This window comes from Hyla sarda, unplaced genomic scaffold, assembly GCF_029499605.1.
Source record: "Hyla sarda isolate aHylSar1 unplaced genomic scaffold, aHylSar1.hap1 scaffold_2279, whole genome shotgun sequence".
In the NCBI taxonomy this organism is placed as follows: domain Eukaryota; kingdom Metazoa; phylum Chordata; class Amphibia; order Anura; family Hylidae; genus Hyla; species Hyla sarda.
In genome coordinates, this window is record NW_026608957.1 from 17,509 (window position 1) to 37,235 (window position 19,727).

A 19,727-nucleotide genomic window follows, 5' to 3' on the forward strand; every position below is an offset into this window, starting at 1 on the left:
GCTCTGCCTGAGCAGAACCATCACCGCCATAGGTTGTCAAATAACCCGGATTTAACCCACACAGGTAAGTCCAATGGGGTGCAGGCATGTCCTCTATGCTTACAGCTTCCCGTGGGTGTTGGTTTGATACCGTTTGGGGACAGCCAAGGAGGCATCTGCAGGCAACAAAGGTAGGTGTGTGCTTGTGTGTGTGTTTCCTATGCAGATCCTAAGCCCAGTGTCACATGCAAGTAGGAGGAGTAAGAAGGGTTCCTGGCAAATCCGGGTTATGGATTGCATTTAAAAAGGCCCCGTGGGAGTGCAATGGGCCCCTGTCTTGCTGCTTAGCAATAATGGTATGGGTTTAGGTTCTGCTGTGTGTACTGGTGGTTGACTGCCCCCCAGCCCAGAGTGTGCATGGAAAATTGTCTGGCAGCCTCCCTGACAGCAAGCAGTGATAGTGCCCATGAAGGGGACCTTGTTGGGCCCGCCCCTTTCACGGTTATCGCTTCTCGGCCTTTTGGCTAAGATCAAGTGTAGTATCTGTTCTTATCAGTTTAATATCTGATACGTCCCCTATCTGGGGACCATATATTAAATGGATTTTTGAGAACGGGGGCCGATTTCGAAGCTTGCTTCCGTCGCCCTATGCATTGACCCGATATGGCAGTATCTTCGGGTACAGTGCACCACCCCCTTACAGGGTTAAAAAGAAAGATTCCTACTTTCATTGCTACCTGCTTGCTGGCTAGCCAGCTAGCCAGCCCTGTGGGCCTTGCTGCTGCAGCCAAAAAACAAAAGGTGGTGCTGCTGCTGCTGCTTCTGCTTGTGTCTGGCCGCTGTTGGAGCGTCCAGGCACAGGACTTCTGCTGCTGCTGACTAAATGGCCTCCTTAATTGGATCATTTGAGTAGCCAGCACACCTGTGCAGGTAGGGCATGACATGATAGGCAGCTGCCTTGATAGCGGGTGGGTGCTGAATGTTCCTAATTGACAAAATAAGATTAATGCTTATGAAGAAATATAAAATCTCATCCCTTCCCCAATATCGCGCCACACCCCTACCCCTTAATTCCCTGGTTGAACTTGATGGACATATGTCTTTTTTCGACCGTACTAACTATGTAACTATGTAACATAACATGGGGGGGGTCTCCTGGCTGTTCACACAGGTGTGTCATTGCTGTACATTGACCATGCATTGCTTCTGTGGTATTGCAAAGGCAAAGACAAATGCTTCCAGCCATCCATTGCACTAATGGATTGGTCATCAGCTGGCTGTCTATGTCCCGCATCAATATAGACCAAAGTACAGAGGGTTAGGCTATGCTATTGTGCACCTACCTGATGCATCAGAAGGTGCGAGGCCCTTGCTAAATTCTGTGCACAGACTTTGAGATCTATACTTTAGACTGTATCTAAACCTGCTCCAACATGGACTGACATTCTGCCTACTTTCAGCCGATGCGACTTGTCTGTCGCTGAACAGTCGCTTTTTATGTATTCAGCACCTATGTATAATGTTGTAAAAATGCTCTAGAAGCTAAAGTCGCAGAAATGTCACACATATTTGGCCTGCAACTTTCTGTGCGACAAATTCAGACAGGAAAAATCAGTATAAATCCTTAGAAAATTATCCCCCAGTGTCTCCATCTGCTGGCGGTATTGAATAAGCATTGCTGCACTGATGGGGTATGCATTAGACGAAAAAAAAGAAGAAAAAGAAGAATAATACGCCCAGAAAAGAGGCGAAAAGGAGAAAAACGTAAAAAAACGTGAAAAAAAAGTAAGAGGAAGAGAAGGGAAAAAAAGGTGGAAATGGGTTTAAAAGTGATTTCGGCGGAGAATATATATATATATATATATATATATATATATATATATATATATATACGCGCACACACACACATATATATAAACGTATTCTCCGTTGAGATATTGCAGCCGCTGCTGTGTCCAGGCCCAGGAGCCTTAGCACTGTGCTGTGATGTCACTCAATACCACTGACATCACTAGGTGTAAACAACATCTCTCCTTTGCTGTGTATGTGACTATGGAGCTGTTTGGTGATGTCGTCTATTATGGCCTTCATAGAAGCAACAGGAGATTGTTGCATCCATCTAGAACCCTCAGAACTACAGTGCTATGATGTCACTCACTTCCACAGGCCTTGCAGAGTGTAAACAACAACAACCCAGCTTTGTTGTGTATGTAACCATAGGGATTTGTGATGTCACCTAGAACCTTCACAGCAGCGACAGCTTTATGAGGAGCATCAGCACTGCTCTGCCTGAGCAGAACCATCACCGCCATAGGTTGTCAAATAACCCGGATTTAACCCACACAGGTAAGTCCAATGGGGTGCAGGCATGTCCTCTATGCTTACAGCTTCCCGTGGGTGTTGGTTTGATACCGTTTGGGGACAGCCAAGGAGGCATCTGCAGGCAACAAAGGTAGGTGTGTGCTTGTGTGTGTGTTTCCTATGCAGATCCTAAGCCCAGTGTCACATGCAAGTAGGAGGAGTAAGAAGGGTTCCTGGCAAATCCGGGTTATGGATTGCATTTAAAAAGGCCCCGTGGGAGTGCAATGGGCCCCTGTCTTGCTGCTTAGCAATAATGGTATGGGTTTAGGTTCTGCTGTGTGTACTGGTGGTTGACTGCCCCCCAGCCCAGAGTGTGCATGGAAAATTGTCTGGCAGCCTCCCTCACAGCAAGCAGTGATAGTGCCCATGAAGGGGACCTTGTTGGGCCCGCCCCTTTCACGGTTATCGCTTCTCGGCCTTTTGGCTAAGATCAAGTGTAGTATCTGTTCTTATCAGTTTAATATCTGATACGTCCCCTATCTGGGGACCATATATTAAATGGATTTTTGAGAACGGGGGCCGATTTCGAAGCTTGCTTCCGTCGCCCTATGCATTGACCCGATATGGCAGTATCTTCGGGTACAGTGCACCACCCCCTTACAGGGTTAAAAAGAAAGATTCCTACTTTCATTGCTACCTGCTTGCTGGCTAGCCAGCTAGCCAGCCCTGTGGGCCTTGCTGCTGCAGCCAAAAAACAAAAGGTGGTGCTGCTGCTGCTGCTTCTGCTTGTGTCTGGCCGCTGTTGGAGCGTCCAGGCACAGGACTTCTGCTGCTGCTGACTAAATGGCCTCCTTAATTGGATCATTTGAGTAGCCAGCACACCTGTGCAGGTAGGGCATGACATGATAGGCAGCTGCCTTGATAGCGGGTGGGTGCTGAATGTTCCTAATTGACAAAATAAGATTAATGCTTATGAAGAAATATAAAATCTCATCCCTTCCCCAATATCGCGCCACACCCCTACCCCTTAATTCCCTGGTTGAACTTGATGGACATATGTCTTTTTTCGACCGTACTAACTATGTAACTATGTAACATAACATGGGGGGGGTCTCCTGGCTGTTCACACAGGTGTGTCATTGCTGTACATTGACCATGCATTGCTTCTGTGGTATTGCAAAGGCAAAGACAAATGCTTCCAGCCATCCATTGCACTAATGGATTGGTCATCAGCTGGCTGTCTATGTCCCGCATCAATATAGACCAAAGTACAGAGGGTTAGGCTATGCTATTGTGCACCTACCTGATGCATCAGAAGGTGCGAGGCCCTTGCTAAATTCTGTGCACAGACTTTGAGATCTATACTTTAGACTGTATCTAAACCTGCTCCAACATGGACTGACATTCTGGCCTACTTTCAGCCGATGCGACTTGTCTGTCGCTGAACAGTCGCTTTTTATGTATTCAGCACCTATGTATAATGTTGTAAAAATGCTCTAGAAGCTAAAGTCGCAGAAATGTCACACATATTTGGCCTGCAACTTTCTGTGCGACAAATTCAGACAGGAAAAATCAGTATAAATCCTTAGAAAATTATCCCCCAGTGTCTCCATCTGCTGGCGGTATTGAATAAGCATTGCTGCACTGATGGGGTATGCATTAGACGAAAAAAAAGAAGAAAAAGAAGAATAATACGCCCAGAAAAGAGGCGAAAAGGAGAAAAACGTAAAAAAACGTGAAAAAAAAGTAAGAGGAAGAGAAGGGAAAAAAAGGTGGAAATGGGTTTAAAAGTGATTTCGGCGGAGAAATATATATATATATATATATATATATATATATATATATATATATACGCGCACACACACACATATATATAAACGTATTCTCCGTTGAGATATTGCAGCCGCTGCTGTGTCCAGGCCCAGGAGCCTTAGCACTGTGCTGTGATGTCACTCAATACCACTGACATCACTAGGTGTAAACAACATCTCTCCTTTGCTGTGTATGTGACTATGGAGCTGTTTGGTGATGTCGTCTATTATGGCCTTCATAGAAGCAACAGGAGATTGTTGCATCCATCTAGAACCCTCAGAACTACAGTGCTATGATGTCACTCACTTCCACAGGCCTTGCAGAGTGTAAACAACAACAACCCAGCTTTGTTGTGTATGTAACCATAGGGATTTGTGATGTCACCTAGAACCTTCACAGCAGCGACAGCTTTATGAGGAGCATCAGCACTGCTCTGCCTGAGCAGAACCATCACCGCCATAGGTTGTCAAATAACCCGGATTTAACCCACACAGGTAAGTCCAATGGGGTGCAGGCATGTCCTCTATGCTTACAGCTTCCCGTGGGTGTTGGTTTGATACCGTTTGGGGACAGCCAAGGAGGCATCTGCAGGCAACAAAGGTAGGTGTGTGCTTGTGTGTGTGTTTCCTATGCAGATCCTAAGCCCAGTGTCACATGCAAGTAGGAGGAGTAAGAAGGGTTCCTGGCAAATCCGGGTTATGGATTGCATTTAAAAAGGCCCCGTGGGAGTGCAATGGGCCCCTGTCTTGCTGCTTAGCAATAATGGTATGGGTTTAGGTTCTGCTGTGTGTACTGGTGGTTGACTGCCCCCCAGCCCAGAGTGTGCATGGAAAATTGTCTGGCAGCCTCCCTGACAGCAAGCAGTGATAGTGCCCATGAAGGGGACCTTGTTGGGCCCGCCCCTTTCACGGTTATCGCTTCTCGGCCTTTTGGCTAAGATCAAGTGTAGTATCTGTTCTTATCAGTTTAATATCTGATACGTCCCCTATCTGGGGACCATATATTAAATGGATTTTTGAGAACGGGGGCCGATTTCGAAGCTTGCTTCCGTCGCCCTATGCATTGACCCGATATGGCAGTATCTTCGGGTACAGTGCACCACCCCCTTACAGGGTTAAAAAGAAAGATTCCTACTTTCATTGCTACCTGCTTGCTGGCTAGCCAGCTAGCCAGCCCTGTGGGCCTTGCTGCTGCAGCCAAAAAACAAAAGGTGGTGCTGCTGCTGCTGCTTCTGCTTGTGTCTGGCCGCTGTTGGAGCGTCCAGGCACAGGACTTCTGCTGCTGCTGACTAAATGGCCTCCTTAATTGGATCATTTGAGTAGCCAGCACACCTGTGCAGGTAGGGCATGACATGATAGGCAGCTGCCTTGATAGCGGGTGGGTGCTGAATGTTCCTAATTGACAAAATAAGATTAATGCTTATGAAGAAATATAAAATCTCATCCCTTCCCCAATATCGCGCCACACCCCTACCCCTTAATTCCCTGGTTGAACTTGATGGACATATGTCTTTTTTCGACCGTACTAACTATGTAACTATGTAACATAACATGGGGGGGGTCTCCTGGCTGTTCACACAGGTGTGTCATTGCTGTACATTGACCATGCATTGCTTCTGTGGTATTGCAAAGGCAAAGACAAATGCTTCCAGCCATCCATTGCACTAATGGATTGGTCATCAGCTGGCTGTCTATGTCCCGCATCAATATAGACCAAAGTACAGAGGGTTAGGCTATGCTATTGTGCACCTACCTGATGCATCAGAAGGTGCGAGGCCCTTGCTAAATTCTGTGCACAGACTTTGAGATCTATACTTTAGACTGTATCTAAACCTGCTCCAACATGGACTGACATTCTGGCCTACTTTCAGCCGATGCGACTTGTCTGTCGCTGAACAGTCGCTTTTTATGTATTCAGCACCTATGTATAATGTTGTAAAAATGCTCCAGAAGCTAAAGTCGCAGAAATGTCACACATATTTGGCCTGCAACTTTCTGTGCGACAAATTCAGACAGGAAAAATCAGTATAAATCCTTAGAAAATTATCCCCCAGTGTCTCCATCTGCTGGCGGTATTGAATAAGCATTGCTGCACTGATGGGGTATGCATTAGACGAAAAAAAAGAAGAAAAAGAAGAATAATACGCCCAGAAAAGAGGCGAAAAGGAGAAAAACGTAAAAAAACGTGAAAAAAAAGTAAGAGGAAGAGAAGGGAAAAAAAGGTGGAAATGGGTTTAAAAGTGATTTCGGCGGAGAAATATATATATATATATATATATATATATATATATATATATATATACGCGCACACACACACATATATATAAACGTATTCTCCGTTGAGATATTGCAGCCGCTGCTGTGTCCAGGCCCAGGAGCCTTAGCACTGTGCTGTGATGTCACTCAATACCACTGACATCACTAGGTGTAAACAACATCTCTCCTTTGCTGTGTATGTGACTATGGAGCTGTTTGGTGATGTCGTCTATTATGGCCTTCATAGAAGCAACAGGAGATTGTTGCATCCATCTAGAACCCTCAGAACTACAGTGCTATGATGTCACTCACTTCCACAGGCCTTGCAGAGTGTAAACAACAACAACCCAGCTTTGTTGTGTATGTAACCATAGGGATTTGTGATGTCACCTAGAACCTTCACAGCAGCGACAGCTTTATGAGGAGCATCAGCACTGCTCTGCCTGAGCAGAACCATCACCGCCATAGGTTGTCAAATAACCCGGATTTAACCCACACAGGTAAGTCCAATGGGGTGCAGGCATGTCCTCTATGCTTACAGCTTCCCGTGGGTGTTGGTTTGATACCGTTTGGGGACAGCCAAGGAGGCATCTGCAGGCAACAAAGGTAGGTGTGTGCTTGTGTGTGTGTTTCCTATGCAGATCCTAAGCCCAGTGTCACATGCAAGTAGGAGGAGTAAGAAGGGTTCCTGGCAAATCCGGGTTATGGATTGCATTTAAAAAGGCCCCGTGGGAGTGCAATGGGCCCCTGTCTTGCTGCTTAGCAATAATGGTATGGGTTTAGGTTCTGCTGTGTGTACTGGTGGTTGACTGCCCCCCAGCCCAGAGTGTGCATGGAAAATTGTCTGGCAGCCTCCCTGACAGCAAGCAGTGATAGTGCCCATGAAGGGGACCTTGTTGGGCCCGCCCCTTTCACGGTTATCGCTTCTCGGCCTTTTGGCTAAGATCAAGTGTAGTATCTGTTCTTATCAGTTTAATATCTGATACGTCCCCTATCTGGGGACCATATATTAAATGGATTTTTGAGAACGGGGGCCGATTTCGAAGCTTGCTTCCGTCGCCCTATGCATTGACCCGATATGGCAGTATCTTCGGGTACAGTGCACCACCCCCTTACAGGGTTAAAAAGAAAGATTCCTACTTTCATTGCTACCTGCTTGCTGGCTAGCCAGCTAGCCAGCCCTGTGGGCCTTGCTGCTGCAGCCAAAAAACAAAAGGTGGTGCTGCTGCTGCTGCTTCTGCTTGTGTCTGGCCGCTGTTGGAGCGTCCAGGCACAGGACTTCTGCTGCTGCTGACTAAATGGCCTCCTTAATTGGATCATTTGAGTAGCCAGCACACCTGTGCAGGTAGGGCATGACATGATAGGCAGCTGCCTTGATAGCGGGTGGGTGCTGAATGTTCCTAATTGACAAAATAAGATTAATGCTTATGAAGAAATATAAAATCTCATCCCTTCCCCAATATCGCGCCACACCCCTACCCCTTAATTCCCTGGTTGAACTTGATGGACATATGTCTTTTTTCGACCGTACTAACTATGTAACTATGTAACATAACATGGGGGGGGTCTCCTGGCTGTTCACACAGGTGTGTCATTGCTGTACATTGACCATGCATTGCTTCTGTGGTATTGCAAAGGCAAAGACAAATGCTTCCAGCCATCCATTGCACTAATGGATTGGTCATCAGCTGGCTGTCTATGTCCCGCATCAATATAGACCAAAGTACAGAGGGTTAGGCTATGCTATTGTGCACCTACCTGATGCATCAGAAGGTGCGAGGCCCTTGCTAAATTCTGTGCACAGACTTTGAGATCTATACTTTAGACTGTATCTAAACCTGCTCCAACATGGACTGACATTCTGGCCTACTTTCAGCCGATGCGACTTGTCTGTCGCTGAACAGTCGCTTTTTATGTATTCAGCACCTATGTATAATGTTGTAAAAATGCTCTAGAAGCTAAAGTCGCAGAAATGTCACACATATTTGGCCTGCAACTTTCTGTGCGACAAATTCAGACAGGAAAAATCAGTATAAATCCTTAGAAAATTATCCCCCAGTGTCTCCATCTGCTGGCGGTATTGAATAAGCATTGCTGCACTGATGGGGTATGCATTAGACGAAAAAAAAGAAGAAAAAGAAGAATAATACGCCCAGAAAAGAGGCGAAAAGGAGAAAAACGTAAAAAAAACGTGAAAAAAAAGTAAGAGGAAGAGAAGGGAAAAAAAGGTGGAAATGGGTTTAAAAGTGATTTCGGCGGAGAAATATATATATATATATATATATATATATGTATATATATATATATATATATATACGCGCACACACACACATATATATAAACGTATTCTCCGTTGAGATATTGCAGCCGCTGCTGTGTCCAGGCCCAGGAGCCTTAGCACTGTGCTGTGATGTCACTCAATACCACTGACATCACTAGGTGTAAACAACATCTCTCCTTTGCTGTGTATGTGACTATGGAGCTGTTTGGTGATGTCGTCTATTATGCCTTCATAGAAGCAACAGGAGATTGTTGCATCCATCTAGAACCCTCAGAACTACAGTGCTATGATGTCACTCACTTCCACAGGCCTTGCAGAGTGTAAACAACAACAACCCAGCTTTGTTGTGTATGTAACCATAGGGATTTGTGATGTCACCTAGAACCTTCACAGCAGCGACAGCTTTATGAGGAGCATCAGCACTGCTCTGCCTGAGCAGAACCATCACCGCCATAGGTTGTCAAATAACCCGGATTTAACCCACACAGGTAAGTCCAATGGGGTGCAGGCATGTCCTCTATGCTTACAGCTTCCCGTGGGTGTTGGTTTGATACCGTTTGGGGACAGCCAAGGAGGCATCTGCAGGCAACAAAGGTAGGTGTGTGCTTGTGTGTGTGTTTCCTATGCAGATCCTAAGCCCAGTGTCACATGCAAGTAGGAGGAGTAAGAAGGGTTCCTGGCAAATCCGGGTTATGGATTGCATTTAAAAAGGCCCCGTGGGAGTGCAATGGGCCCCTGTCTTGCTGCTTAGCAATAATGGTATGGGTTTAGGTTCTGCTGTGTGTACTGGTGGTTGACTGCCCCCCAGCCCAGAGTGTGCATGGAAAATTGTCTGGCAGCCTCCCTGACAGCAAGCAGTGATAGTGCCCATGAAGGGGACCTTGTTGGGCCCGCCCCTTTCACGGTTATCGCTTCTCGGCCTTTTGGCTAAGATCAAGTGTAGTATCTGTTCTTATCAGTTTAATATCTGATACGTCCCCTATCTGGGGACCATATATTAAATGGATTTTTGAGAACGGGGGCCGATTTCGAAGCTTGCTTCCGTCGCCCTATGCATTGACCCGATATGGCAGTATCTTCGGGTACAGTGCACCACCCCCTTACAGGGTTAAAAAGAAAGATTCCTACTTTCATTGCTACCTGCTTGCTGGCTAGCCAGCTAGCCAGCCCTGTGGGCCTTGCTGCTGCAGCCAAAAAACAAAAGGTGGTGCTGCTGCTGCTGCTTCTGCTTGTGTCTGGCCGCTGTTGGAGCGTCCAGGCACAGGACTTCTGCTGCTGCTGACTAAATGGCCTCCTTAATTGGATCATTTGAGTAGCCAGCACACCTGTGCAGGTAGGGCATGACATGATAGGCAGCTGCCTTGATAGCGGGTGGGTGCTGAATGTTCCTAATTGACAAAATAAGATTAATGCTTATGAAGAAATATAAAATCTCATCCCTTCCCCAATATCGCGCCACACCCCTACCCCTTAATTCCCTGGTTGAACTTGATGGACATATGTCTTTTTTCGACCGTACTAACTATGTAACTATGTAACATAACATGGGGGGGGTCTCCTGGCTGTTCACACAGGTGTGTCATTGCTGTACATTGACCATGCATTGCTTCTGTGGTATTGCAAAGGCAAAGACAAATGCTTCCAGCCATCCATTGCACTAATGGATTGGTCATCAGCTGGCTGTCTATGTCCCGCATCAATATAGACCAAAGTACAGAGGGTTAGGCTATGCTATTGTGCACCTACCTGATGCATCAGAAGGTGCGAGGCCCTTGCTAAATTCTGTGCACAGACTTTGAGATCTATACTTTAGACTGTATCTAAACCTGCTCCAACATGGACTGACATTCTGGCCTACTTTCAGCCGATGCGACTTGTCTGTCGCTGAACAGTCGCTTTTTATGTATTCAGCACCTATGTATAATGTTGTAAAAATGCTCTAGAAGCTAAAGTCGCAGAAATGTCACACATATTTGGCCTGCAACTTTCTGTGCGACAAATTCAGACAGGAAAAATCAGTATAAATCCTTAGAAAATTATCCCCCAGTGTCTCCATCTGCTGACGGTATTGAATAAGCATTGCTGCACTGATGGGGTATGCATTAGACGAAAAAAAAGAAGAAAAAGAAGAATAATACGCCCAGAAAAGAGGCGAAAAGGAGAAAAACGTAAAAAAACGTGAAAAAAAAGTAAGAGGAAGAGAAGGGAAAAAAAGGTGGAAATGGGTTTAAAAGTGATTTCGGCGGAGAAATATATATATATATATATATATATATATATATATATATATATATATATACGCGCACACACACACATATATATAAACGTATTCTCCGTTGAGATATTGCAGCCGCTGCTGTGTCCAGGCCCAGGAGCCTTAGCACTGTGCTGTGATGTCACTCAATACCACTGACATCACTAGGTGTAAACAACATCTCTCCTTTGCTGTGTATGTGACTATGGAGCTGTTTGGTGATGTCGTCTATTATGGCCTTCATAGAAGCAACAGGAGATTGTTGCATCCATCTAGAACCCTCAGAACTACAGTGCTATGATGTCACTCACTTCCACAGGCCTTGCAGAGTGTAAACAACAACAACCCAGCTTTGTTGTGTATGTAACCATAGGGATTTGTGATGTCACCTAGAACCTTCACAGCAGCGACAGCTTTATGAGGAGCATCAGCACTGCTCTGCCTGAGCAGAACCATCACCGCCATAGGTTGTCAAATAACCCGGATTTAACCCACACAGGTAAGTCCAATGGGGTGCAGGCATGTCCTCTATGCTTACAGCTTCCCGTGGGTGTTGGTTTGATACCGTTTGGGGACAGCCAAGGAGGCATCTGCAGGCAACAAAGGTAGGTGTGTGCTTGTGTGTGTGTTTCCTATGCAGATCCTAAGCCCAGTGTCACATGCAAGTAGGAGGAGTAAGAAGGGTTCCTGGCAAATCCGGGTTATGGATTGCATTTAAAAAGGCCCCGTGGGAGTGCAATGGGCCCCTGTCTTGCTGCTTAGCAATAATGGTATGGGTTTAGGTTCTGCTGTGTGTACTGGTGGTTGACTGCCCCCCAGCCCAGAGTGTGCATGGAAAATTGTCTGGCAGCCTCCCTGACAGCAAGCAGTGATAGTGCCCATGAAGGGGACCTTGTTGGGCCCGCCCCTTTCACGGTTATCGCTTCTCGGCCTTTTGGCTAAGATCAAGTGTAGTATCTGTTCTTATCAGTTTAATATCTGATACGTCCCCTATCTGGGGACCATATATTAAATGGATTTTTGAGAACGGGGGCCGATTTCGAAGCTTGCTTCCGTCGCCCTATGCATTGACCCGATATGGCAGTATCTTCGGGTACAGTGCACCACCCCCTTACAGGGTTAAAAAGAAAGATTCCTACTTTCATTGCTACCTGCTTGCTGGCTAGCCAGCTAGCCAGCCCTGTGGGCCTTGCTGCTGCAGCCAAAAAACAAAAGGTGGTGCTGCTGCTGCTGCTTCTGCTTGTGTCTGGCCGCTGTTGGAGCGTCCAGGCACAGGACTTCTGCTGCTGCTGACTAAATGGCCTCCTTAATTGGATCATTTGAGTAGCCAGCACACCTGTGCAGGTAGGGCATGACATGATAGGCAGCTGCCTTGATAGCGGGTGGGTGCTGAATGTTCCTAATTGACAAAATAAGATTAATGCTTATGAAGAAATATAAAATCTCATCCCTTCCCCAATATCGCGCCACACCCCTACCCCTTAATTCCCTGGTTGAACTTGATGGACATATGTCTTTTTTCGACCGTACTAACTATGTAACTATGTAACATAACATGGGGGGGGTCTCCTGGCTGTTCACACAGGTGTGTCATTGCTGTACATTGACCATGCATTGCTTCTGTGGTATTGCAAAGGCAAAGACAAATGCTTCCAGCCATCCATTGCACTAATGGATTGGTCATCAGCTGGCTGTCTATGTCCCGCATCAATATAGACCAAAGTACAGAGGGTTAGGCTATGCTATTGTGCACCTACCTGATGCATCAGAAGGTGCGAGGCCCTTGCTAAATTCTGTGCACAGACTTTGAGATCTATACTTTAGACTGTATCTAAACCTGCTCCAACATGGACTGACATTCTGGCCTACTTTCAGCCGATGCGACTTGTCTGTCGCTGAACAGTCGCTTTTTATGTATTCAGCACCTATGTATAATGTTGTAAAAATGCTCTAGAAGCTAAAGTCGCAGAAATGTCACACATATTTGGCCTGCAACTTTCTGTGCGACAAATTCAGACAGGAAAAATCAGTATAAATCCTTAGAAAATTATCCCCCAGTGTCTCCATCTGCTGGCGGTATTGAATAAGCATTGCTGCACTGATGGGGTATGCATTAGACGAAAAAAAAGAAGAAAAAGAAGAATAATACGCCCAGAAAAGAGGCGAAAAGGAGAAAAACGTAAAAAAACGTGAAAAAAAGTAAGAGGAAGAGAAGGGAAAAAAAGGTGGAAATGGGTTTAAAAGTGATTTCGGCGGAGAAATATATATATATATATATATATATATATATATATATATATACGCGCACACACACACATATATATAAACGTATTCTCCGTTGAGATATTGCAGCCGCTGCTGTGTCCAGGCCCAGGAGCCTTAGCACTGTGCTGTGATGTCACTCAATACCACTGACATCACTAGGTGTAAACAACATCTCTCCTTTGCTGTGTATGTGACTATGGAGCTGTTTGGTGATGTCGTCTATTATGGCCTTCATAGAAGCAACAGGAGATTGTTGCATCCATCTAGAACCCTCAGAACTACAGTGCTATGATGTCACTCACTTCCACAGGCCTTGCAGAGTGTAAACAACAACAACCCAGCTTTGTTGTGTATGTAACCATAGGGATTTGTGATGTCACCTAGAACCTTCACAGCAGCGACAGCTTTATGAGGAGCATCAGCACTGCTCTGCCTGAGCAGAACCATCACCGCCATAGGTTGTCAAATAACCCGGATTTAACCCACACAGGTAAGTCCAATGGGGTGCAGGCATGTCCTCTATGCTTACAGCTTCCCGTGGGTGTTGGTTTGATACCGTTTGGGGACAGCCAAGGAGGCATCTGCAGGCAACAAAGGTAGGTGTGTGCTTGTGTGTGTGTTTCCTATGCAGATCCTAAGCCCAGTGTCACATGCAAGTAGGAGGAGTAAGAAGGGTTCCTGGCAAATCCGGGTTATGGATTGCATTTAAAAAGGCCCCGTGGGAGTGCAATGGGCCCCTGTCTTGCTGCTTAGCAATAATGGTATGGGTTTAGGTTCTGCTGTGTGTACTGGTGGTTGACTGCCCCCCAGCCCAGAGTGTGCATGGAAAATTGTCTGGCAGCCTCCCTGACAGCAAGCAGTGATAGTGCCCATGAAGGGGACCTTGTTGGGCCCGCCCCTTTCACGGTTATCGCTTCTCGGCCTTTTGGCTAAGATCAAGTGTAGTATCTGTTCTTATCAGTTTAATATCTGATACGTCCCCTATCTGGGGACCATATATTAAATGGATTTTTGAGAACGGGGGCCGATTTCGAAGCTTGCTTCCGTCGCCCTATGCATTGACCCGATATGGCAGTATCTTCGGGTACAGTGCACCACCCCCTTACAGGGTTAAAAAGAAAGATTCCTACTTTCATTGCTACCTGCTTGCTGGCTAGCCAGCTAGCCAGCCCTGTGGGCCTTGCTGCTGCAGCCAAAAAACAAAAGGTGGTGCTGCTGCTGCTGCTTCTGCTTGTGTCTGGCCGCTGTTGGAGCGTCCAGGCACAGGACTTCTGCTGCTGCTGACTAAATGGCCTCCTTAATTGGATCATTTGAGTAGCCAGCACACCTGTGCAGGTAGGGCATGACATGATAGGCAGCTGCCTTGATAGCGGGTGGGTGCTGAATGTTCCTAATTGACAAAATAAGATTAATGCTTATGAAGAAATATAAAATCTCATCCCTTCCCCAATATCGCGCCACACCCCTACCCCTTAATTCCCTGGTTGAACTTGATGGACATATGTCTTTTTTCGACCGTACTAACTATGTAACTATGTAACATAACATGGGGGGGGTCTCCTGGCTGTTCACACAGGTGTGTCATTGCTGTACATTGACCATGCATTGCTTCTGTGGTATTGCAAAGGCAAAGACAAATGCTTCCAGCCATCCATTGCACTAATGGATTGGTCATCAGCTGGCTGTCTATGTCCCGCATCAATATAGACCAAAGTACAGAGGGTTAGGCTATGCTATTGTGCACCTACCTGATGCATCAGAAGGTGCGAGGCCCTTGCTAAATTCTGTGCACAGACTTTGAGATCTATACTTTAGACTGTATCTAAACCTGCTCCAACATGGACTGACATTCTGGCCTACTTTCAGCCGATGCGACTTGTCTGTCGCTGAACAGTCGCTTTTTATGTATTCAGCACCTATGTATAATGTTGTAAAAATGCTCTAGAAGCTAAAGTCGCAGAAATGTCACACATATTTGGCCTGCAACTTTCTGTGCGACAAATTCAGACAGGAAAAATCAGTATAAATCCTTAGAAAATTATCCCCCAGTGTCTCCATCTGCTGGCGGTATTGAATAAGCATTGCTGCACTGATGGGGTATGCATTAGACGAAAAAAAAGAAGAAAAAGAAGAATAATACGCCCAGAAAAGAGGCGAAAAGGAGAAAAACGTAAAAAAACGTGAAAAAAAAGTAAGAGGAAGAGAAGGGAAAAAAAGGTGGAAATGGGTTTAAAAGTGATTTCGGCGGAGAAATATATATATATATATATATATATATATATATATATATATATATATACGCGCACACACACACATATATATAAACGTATTCTCCGTTGAGATATTGCAGCCGCTGCTGTGTCCAGGCCCAGGAGCCTTAGCACTGTGCTGTGATGTCACTCAATACCACTGACATCACTAGGTGTAAACAACATCTCTCCTTTGCTGTGTATGTGACTATGGAGCTGTTTGGTGATGTCGTCTATTATGGCCTTCATAGAAGCAACAGGAGATTGTTGCATCCATCTAGAACCCTCAGAACTACAGTGCTATGATGTCACTCACTTCCACAGGCCTTGCAGAGTGTAAACAACAACAACCCAGCTTTGTTGTGTATGTAACCATAGGGATTTGTGATGTCACCTAGAACCTTCACAGCAGCGACAGCTTTATGAGGAGCATCAGCACTGCTCTGCCTGAGCAGAACCATCACCGCCATAGGTTGTCAAATAACCCGGATTTAACCCACACAGGTAAGTCCAATGGGGTGCAGGCATGTCCTCTATGCTTACAGCTTCCCGTGGGTGTTGGTTTGATACCGTTTGGGGACAGCCAAGGAGGCATCTGCAGGCAACAAAGGTAGGTGTGTGCTTGTGTGTGTGTTTCCTATGCAGATCCTAAGCCCAGTGTCACATGCAAGTAGGAGGAGTAAGAAGGGTTCCTGGCAAATCCGGGTTATGGATTGCATTTAAAAAGGCCCCGTGGGAGTGCAATGGGCCCCTGTCTTGCTGCTTAGCAATAATGGTATGGGTTTAGGTTCTGCTGTGTGTACTGGTGGTTGACTGCCCCCCAGCCCAGAGTGTGCATGGAAAATTGTCTGGCAGCCTCCCTGACAGCAAGCAGTGATAGTGCCCATGAAGGGGACCTTGTTGGGCCCGCCCCTTTCACGGTTATCGCTTCTCGGCCTTTTGGCTAAGATCAAGTGTAGTATCTGTTCTTATCAGTTTAATATCTGATACGTCCCCTATCTGGGGACCATATATTAAATGGATTTTTGAGAACGGGGGCCGATTTCGAAGCGTGCTTCCGTCGCCCTATGCATTGACCCGATATGGCAGTATCTTCGGGTACAGTGCACCACCCCCTTACAGGGTTAAAAAGAAAGATTCCTACTTTCATTGCTACCTGCTTGCTGGCTAGCCAGCTAGCCAGCCCTGTGGGCCTTGCTGCTGCAGCCAAAAAACAAAAGGTGGTGCTGCTGCTGCTGCTTCTGCTTGTGTCTGGCCGCTGTTGGAGCGTCCAGGCACAGGACTTCTGCTGCTGCTGACTAAATGGCCTCCTTAATTGGATCATTTGAGTAGCCAGCACACCTGTGCAGGTAGGGCATGACATGATAGGCAGCTGCCTTGATAGCGGGTGGGTGCTGAATGTTCCTAATTGACAAAATAAGATTAATGCTTATGAAGAAATATAAAATCTCATCCCTTCCCCAATATCGCGCCACACCCCTACCCCTTAATTCCCTGGTTGAACTTGATGGACATATGTCTTTTTTCGACCGTACTAACTATGTAACTATGTAACATAACATGGGGGGGGTCTCCTGGCTGTTCACACAGGTGTGTCATTGCTGTACATTGACCATGCATTGCTTCTGTGGTATTGCAAAGGCAAAGACAAATGCTTCCAGCCATCCATTGCACTAATGGATTGGTCATCAGCTGGCTGTCTATGTCCCGCATCAATATAGACCAAAGTACAGAGGGTTAGGCTATGCTATTGTGCACCTACCTGATGCATCAGAAGGTGCGAGGCCCTTGCTAAATTCTGTGCACAGACTTTGAGATCTATACTTTAGACTGTATCTAAACCTGCTCCAACATGGACTGACATTCTGGCCTACTTTCAGCCGATGCGACTTGTCTGTCGCTGAACAGTCGCTTTTTATGTATTCAGCACCTATGTATAATGTTGTAAAAATGCTCTAGAAGCTAAAGTCGCAGAAATGTCACACATATTTGGCCTGCAACTTTCTGTGCGACAAATTCAGACAGGAAAAATCAGTATAAATCCTTAGAAAATTATCCCCCAGTGTCTCCATCTGCTGGCGGTATTGAATAAGCATTGCTGCACTGATGGGGTATGCATTAGACGAAAAAAAAGAAGAAAAAGAAGAATAATACGCCCAGAAAAGAGGCGAAAAGGAGAAAAACGTAAAAAAACGTGAAAAAAAAGTAAGAGGAAGAGAAGGGAAAAAAAGGTGGAAATGGGTTTAAAAGTGATTTCGGCGGAGAAATATATATATATATATATATATATATATATATATATATATATATATACGCGCACACACACACATATATATAAACGTATTCTCCGTTGAGATATTGCAGCCGCTGCTGTGTCCAGGCCCAGGAGCCTTAGCACTGTGCTGTGATGTCACTCAATACCACTGACATCACTAGGTGTAAACAACATCTCTCCTTTGCTGTGTATGTGACTATGGAGCTGTTTGGTGATGTCGTCTATTATGGCCTTCATAGAAGCAACAGGAGATTGTTGCATCCATCTAGAACCCTCAGAACTACAGTGCTATGATGTCACTCACTTCCACAGGCCTTGCAGAGTGTAAACAACAACAACCCAGCTTTGTTGTGTATGTAACCATAGGGATTTGTGATGTCACCTAGAACCTTCACAGCAGCGACAGCTTTATGAGGAGCATCAGCACTGCTCTGCCTGAGCAGAACCATCACCGCCATAGGTTGTCAAATAACCCGGATTTAACCCACACAGGTAAGTCCAATGGGGTGCAGGCATGTCCTCTATGCTTACAGCTTCCCGTGGGTGTTGGTTTGATACCGTTTGGGGACAGCCAAGGAGGCATCTGCAGGCAACAAAGGTAGGTGTGTGCTTGTGTGTGTGTTTCCTATGCAGATCCTAAGCCCAGTGTCACATGCAAGTAGGAGGAGTAAGAAGGGTTCCTGGCAAATCCGGGTTATGGATTGCATTTAAAAAGGCCCCGTGGGAGTGCAATGGGCCCCTGTCTTGCTGCTTAGCAATAATGGTATGGGTTTAGGTTCTGCTGTGTGTACTGGTGGTTGACTGCCCCCCAGCCCAGAGTGTGCATGGAAAATTGTCTGGCAGCCTCCCTGACAGCAAGCAGTGATAGTGCCCATGAAGGGGACCTTGTTGGGCCCGCCCCTTTCACGGTTATCGCTTCTCGGCCTTTTGGCTAAGATCAAGTGTAGTATCTGTTCTTATCAGTTTAATATCTGATACGTCCCCTATCTGGGGACCATATATTAAATGGATTTTTGAGAACGGGGGCCGATTTCGAAGCTTGCTTCCGTCACCCTATGCATTGACCCGATATGGCAGTATCTTCGGGTACAGTGCACCACCCCCTTACAGGGTTAAAAAGAAAGATTCCTACTTTCATTGCTACCTGCTTGCTGGCTAGCCAGCTAGCCAGCCCTGTGGGCCTTGCTGCTGCAGCCAAAAAACAAAAGGTGGTGCTGCTGCTGCTGCTTCTGCTTGTGTCTGGCCGCTGTTGGAGCGTCCAGGCACAGGACTTCTGCTGCTGCTGACTAAATGGCCTCCTTAATTGGATCATTTGAGTAGCCAGCACACCTGTGCAGGTAGGGCATGACATGATAGGCAGCTGCCTTGATAGCGGGTGGGTGCTGAATGTTCCTAATTGACAAAATAAGATTAATGCTTATGAAGAAATATAAAATCTCATCCCTTCCCCAATATCGCGCCACACCCCTACCCCTTAATTCCCTGGTTGAACTTGATGGACATATGTCTTTTTTCGACCGTACTAACTATGTAACTATGTAACATAACATGGGGGGGGTCTCCTGGCTGTTCACACAGGTGTGTCATTGCTGTACATTGACCATGCATTGCTTCTGTGGTATTGCAAAGGCAAAGACAAATGCTTCCAGCCATCCATTGCACTAATGGATTGGTCATCAGCTGGCTGTCTATGTCCCGCATCAATATAGACCAAAGTACAGAGGGTTAGGCTATGCTATTGTGCACCTACCTGATGCATCAGAAGGTGCGAGGCCCTTGCTAAATTCTGTGCACAGACTTTGAGATCTATACTTTAGACTGTATCTAAACCTGCTCCAACATGGACTGACATTCTGGCCTACTTTCAGCCGATGCGACTTGTCTGTCGCTGAACAGTCGCTTTTTATGTATTCAGCACCTATGTATAATGTTGTAAAAATGCTCTAGAAGCTAAAGTCGCAGAAATGTCACACATATTTGGCCTGCAACTTTCTGTGCGACAAATTCAGACAGGAAAAATCAGTATAAATCCTTAGAAAATTATCCCCCAGTGTCT

At 46.0% G+C, this 19,727-nt stretch overlaps 9 non-coding genes across 9 annotated transcripts; all 9 read left to right on the top strand.

Annotated features, from left to right (window-relative positions):
• The first annotated feature begins 483 nt into the window (after positions 1–483).
• LOC130321576 (U2 spliceosomal RNA) lies at positions 484–674 on the top strand. The gene has a single exon (XR_008867273.1). It is a non-coding gene; the product is annotated as a U2 spliceosomal RNA (small nuclear RNA).
• A 2,070-nt stretch (positions 675–2,744) lies between these two features.
• LOC130321577 (U2 spliceosomal RNA) lies at positions 2,745–2,935 on the top strand. The gene has a single exon (XR_008867274.1). It is a non-coding gene; the product is annotated as a U2 spliceosomal RNA (small nuclear RNA).
• A 2,070-nt stretch (positions 2,936–5,005) lies between these two features.
• Positions 5,006–5,196, top strand: LOC130321578 (U2 spliceosomal RNA). The gene has a single exon (XR_008867275.1). It is a non-coding gene; the product is annotated as a U2 spliceosomal RNA (small nuclear RNA).
• A 2,070-nt stretch (positions 5,197–7,266) lies between these two features.
• On the top strand, positions 7,267–7,457 carry LOC130321579 (U2 spliceosomal RNA). Its single transcript, XR_008867276.1, has one exon. It is a non-coding gene; the product is annotated as a U2 spliceosomal RNA (small nuclear RNA).
• A 2,078-nt stretch (positions 7,458–9,535) lies between these two features.
• LOC130321580 (U2 spliceosomal RNA) lies at positions 9,536–9,726 on the top strand. Its single transcript, XR_008867277.1, has one exon. It is a non-coding gene; the product is annotated as a U2 spliceosomal RNA (small nuclear RNA).
• A 2,074-nt stretch (positions 9,727–11,800) lies between these two features.
• Positions 11,801–11,991, top strand: LOC130321582 (U2 spliceosomal RNA). The gene has a single exon (XR_008867278.1). It is a non-coding gene; the product is annotated as a U2 spliceosomal RNA (small nuclear RNA).
• A 2,065-nt stretch (positions 11,992–14,056) lies between these two features.
• Positions 14,057–14,247, top strand: LOC130321583 (U2 spliceosomal RNA). The gene has a single exon (XR_008867279.1). It is a non-coding gene; the product is annotated as a U2 spliceosomal RNA (small nuclear RNA).
• A 2,072-nt stretch (positions 14,248–16,319) lies between these two features.
• LOC130321590 (U2 spliceosomal RNA) lies at positions 16,320–16,510 on the top strand. Its single transcript, XR_008867286.1, has one exon. It is a non-coding gene; the product is annotated as a U2 spliceosomal RNA (small nuclear RNA).
• Positions 16,511–18,582: 2,072 nt separating this feature from the next.
• On the top strand, positions 18,583–18,773 carry LOC130321589 (U2 spliceosomal RNA). The gene has a single exon (XR_008867285.1). It is a non-coding gene; the product is annotated as a U2 spliceosomal RNA (small nuclear RNA).
• Positions 18,774–19,727: the final 954 nt, after the last annotated feature.